Consider the following 4,775-nt stretch of genomic DNA (forward strand, 5'->3'; position numbering starts at 1 on the left):
CCGATCCCCCCTCCAGCCCCAGAGGCTGGATGCTCGCTGGTAATCCCGCACCATTTATTTTCATTGGCTGACACAAAAAAGTGCCGTCAGAAAGCCAGTGTTCGCTAAGCTAGCTGGCGTATAAAACGTTGCTTTAATTGTATTTTATTTGGCAATAAGAAAACAGAAGCAGCAGCAAACCCTCCAGATATTCCCCCTTCCCCCCCATTTAAAATTTCAATTTGGTAATTTTATGACTGTATTTTAGATAAAGCACAACAAAGCACATTAAAGGAAGAGAAGTGATTTATCCTTTTCAGCGCTCCGTGATCTGTGGACGTATTTCCCAGCCTGTAAATATTAAGGCATTAAGAAAAAATCTTTTTTTTTCTTTTTTTTCCCCACATCAAATGTTCATTTCCAACCAACAAAATGCTATTTTTCCAGCCCTTCTTTCCAGCCTTCTGAACCCGAAATAAAAGGATTGGGAAGCGCTGACGATCCCGACTGAAACGGGGACTGCAGGAGAGTCACAGCCAGCCTGGCTCTGGGCATCCCCCTTTGCCCTGCTGCGATTTTACACTTTCAAGGACGTTTTTATTTGCAGAGAGGTTAGGAGCAGAGCCACTTCACCGCCGCTAATCCACTTCCCTGCGAGGGGCTGGAATTCGCCTGGTGTTGAAGTCGGGGGACTGCCTTCCCCTCCCAGGGCTGGGCAGGAGCTGCGAGGTCTAGCCACGATTTGGGGTTCCCTGTTTTATTTCTCAGCGTCTCCAAAGTGCTGCCTGCTGGGAGGACGAAACCTTCCGAAACGCGTTTAGAAACCAAACCTCTGCCATCAAAACGTAAACCCGAGGATTTGAGCCTCGTACAAGCAGCCCGGCCGTGCGGCACGAGCACCTTTCGACTTGTGCACGGGGTGAGATCCCCGCTGGCCCCCAGCGATGCCTCCAGAGCCAGCGGGTGCTGCGTGCGCCGAGGGGGGGCCGGGGAAGCAGGGCCCGGTGGAGGGAGGCAGAGCAGGGGAGTTGCTAGGAGATTACGGGCTTTAGGATGCTGGCTGTGATGCTCAGCCAATGGAGGAGTCCTCTGACGAGTAATCTGCTAATTGGGGTTTCGTTGAGTGGGAATGGGGTTAGGGATGGACGCGGGCACGGCGCGGCTGTCCCTTCTCCTGCCAGCCCTGGCCGACGCTTCCCTGCCCTGCTCCCGAAGTTTCAATTAAAACCCCGGAATTAATCTCTCGCAATAAACTCGGTTGCTATTGCAGCTTGCGTCTGGGACTCGTAATCACTTTTCCTGCACACATAACAATTAAGCAGAGAGACCTCGGTGGCTGGGCAGGGAGCCCCGGCCAGGCTGCGTGGGCACCCTGGGGTTGTTTCTCGCCAGCCCAAGCCCCTTCCCCGGGGAGCTGGGGGAGGCAGCGCCGCCTCCCCGTCACCTGCAGATGCTCCTCCAGATGGCCCGGGCTGCTGCTCTTCATGCGGGAAAAGGTTTTAAATTAAAACCTTGCCTGTGCTTTCAGGAGGCTTTTTTGGCTGTTTGGGTGGTGTTTTTTTTATGTACGTATATATTTTTCCTCCTCGCTTTCCGGAGCTACAGCCCATTTGCTGGCAGTAACTACAGATGGGGAGGCAGCGAGGAGGGGACGAGTGGAGGAAACACCCTGGGGGTCACAGGAGGGGCAGGAGGGTGCCCCAGAAACCCACCCCACAGGGTCCCCCCCTGCTCTGCTCCAAACCAGAGCCTTTTCGCAGCCCGACCCTGCCTGCCATCCCCACACCTGGCATTTGGCCCCCAGCTTTGCTTGGATGGGATGGGGGGGGCACAGGTGCCCCGCTGCACCTCCAGCCTGGCAGAGGAGCGAGACCTGCGTGGGGGCAGGATTGGCCCCCCCCGGGGGCTCCAGGATGCCAACTCTTCACAGAAACGGCGGATTACAGAGAATCAGCTCGGATCGATACTCTGCCGCGGCAGAGAGCGGCGAGAGCAAGCAGTGGGAAAAAAGGAACAAAAAGAGACTTCTCACTCGGGGAGGATTTGGGGGTTTTGTTGTGTTTGGAGAGGGGAAAAAAAAAACAAAAAAAAAAAAAACAAGCCTGAGAAAGGGCTGCGCACAAAGGGCCGGTGCTGGGTGCGCAGCAGGCTCCTGCTGACGCTGTGTTCCCCGGGGTGCAGGAGCACGGCCCTGCTGCTGCCCAACGGGACCCCCAAAATGTGCGGAGAGCACATGGGCGGGGGTGGGTGTGGGTGGGCAGGGGTCTGCGCCCAGCACACGGGGGTTGGCTCCTTCCTTCCCAGACTGGGGCATCCGCAGTGAAATCCTCCCAGAGAAACCTCACCCAAAGAGTGACCAAACTGGGGGCTAAGAGAGGCTTTTATGAAGTCCAGATAAACAGGCAGAGGAGCTGAGGAGATGCTCTGGGATGCTGGGGGCCATCTCAGCCCCCCCTCCAAGAGATGCTTTGCTTCCCCCTTTTCCTCGTGGCCCCACCAAAACCTCTGGCACTGCCGGCCAGGGGGTACCAGAGCATCCCTGCGCCCCAGAAAGACAGGAGACGACCCCTGTGGGCCGCTGTGTCTCCAGCCCCAGACACCTCCTTGCAGGTAGCCCGTCTCCTTGTCTGAGCTATCGATTGCTGATCGCTCCGGCGGAAAGAAATCGCCCCGGCACGGCGAGCGGCGTCGCTGAATGCTGGGCAGGGCGCCGTGCCCTCGCAGGACAGGCTCTGGCCACAGCCGCTGGCAAGGCTTGGCACAGGGGGGACAGGAGCTGGGGACCCCCGCAGCAAAATTCACAGTGGGGAGAGCGCCCGGGGGCTCCTGGTGGGTTTTGGTCAGCCCAGATTAAACGCACGGAGGCGGGCAGGGGGCATCCCGGCGCCCCCCCCGCGGCTGCTTGGGATGAGGCTCACGCAGCTCCTTTGCATTCTGCGCTCTCGCCAGCCGCGCGGCGCAGGGGCGAAGATCTTTGAAGGAGCTGCCCTTTCATTATTAATATTATGATGATGTCTGACGCCGTGTGTGTGCAGCGACGGCTCTCCGGCTCTGATGGCACGCGTCCAAGGAAAGCGCGCAGTTACTCGGGGAGGTGGTGGCCTCCTGGCAACCTCCCCCCCCCCCCCAAACCCCAGCATCTCGATGGGGAAATGGCTGCGAGATGCAGGATTCTGCCCCGTGCAGCCCCGTACCAAAAGCTCCAAACCCACAGACTTCAAACCCTGCTGGGACCCACCAGAATCCATCCCCAGCTCCAGCGCCGTGTTGTCCTGGGCGCGCAGAGCGAGTGCTGGGTGATCGTGGCGAGGGACAGCACGGCACCGAGCCCTGTCCCGTGTGTCCCCCGCTCCCTGGAGCTCTCTGTCCCCACAGAGGACACGGCCACCCCGCACAGAGCCCGCCCGAGCCCAGCCCCTGCCAGCCGCGACGCACAGCGGCTCTGCTCGCTGCCTTGAACAACGGCACAGAAGGCAGCATCCAAAAACTGTCTTTAAATACCGCATTTTGGCGCACAGATCTCATCCCAAGATCCTTTGGTAATTTTTTTTGCCCCAGGCTGAGCCCAGGACCCTCGGGCAGCAGGGGCAGAGCCTGTTCGGGGCGGGGAAGCTCCAGCAGGAGCCGCAGCTCCCAGCAGGACCAGCATCCTCACATCAAACATTTCTCCCCGTTTTCGCCCTCAGGCCACAGCCTGAGACATGAATCATCCCCTACTTGGCGCGGATCGATCGGGGCCGGGCTGCCGGCAGAAGCCCCCTCCCCACCTCGCCAAGCCGCTGCCGCACCGCAGGCGTCCCCCCGGGGCTCCCAGCCCCACGGTGCCCGGCCACAGCCTTCGCCCGAGCCCTGGGGTGCTCCATCCCACCCCGCACAGCCCTGGGGTCTGGGGCCGGGGCCACTTTTTGTCTAGGCAGGCTTTTAAAAACGAAATGTTGGGGATAAATGCAGTGCCCCCCGTTAGGAGCCGGGGTGAAGGAGCTGCAGGCCTGTGCCTCGGGGAGGGGATGGGGATGGAGCCGGGGGGTTCAGCCGGCCGGGACGCCCCTTCCCGCATCCCCAGCACCACAGCTCCAGCCAGAGCCCGTGACGGGTGACACGAGGTGACACAGCTCGGCGTGAGTCAGCGGTGAGCCAGGCCAGCGTCCCCGCCGGCCCCGTGCTCGTGCACGGGCAGGGCTCCCCAAAAACACGCGCCTACGAGGACCGGGGAGCCACGCGCCCTGCGCCCGCACCCTCACAGGCACCCAACCCGTCGGGCTGCCGAGCACCCTGCCCCACGCCAGCACCCAGGCCGACGCTGGGGGTTATGTCAAGGTATGTTGGACTGCAAATTAAACGCCAGCTCGCCGCACAGCCCCGGCTCCCTCTGCAGAAAATGAGCTGCTGGACTTGGAGAGGGTCCAGTTGTTCAGCTCGCTGTGCCTAACACCGAGGGCTGACAAGCCACTGAATCACTCCTCCCCGCGCTGCCAGGCCACATGAAGCCAAGACACATTTCTTTTTAATGATAAGTTTTTATTGTTCGGAGTTCGGCTCTAACAGCCTCCCGGGGCCTCTCTGCTTACCGGAGGGGGGGGGCACGAACCCATCACTGGCGTAGCGAGCTGCCCGGCCTCAGCTGCAGCGAGGGGTCCTTGAGAAGCCACCGGCAGGGAAGGAGCCGGGCTGCAGCCACCAGCTGCGCCCGGTAAATCTGCACCGGGGCCACGGGCAGGATTTGCACCTGGCCGGGGGACGACGGGCACGTGGGTACCCACGGCTCGAGCCGCCAGCCTGCGGGGCACTTCCCCTTG

Source organism: Anser brachyrhynchus (genome assembly GCF_964034855.1).
Source record: "Anser brachyrhynchus genome assembly, chromosome: 19".
Classification (NCBI taxonomy): Eukaryota; Metazoa; Chordata; class Aves; order Anseriformes; family Anatidae; genus Anser; species Anser brachyrhynchus.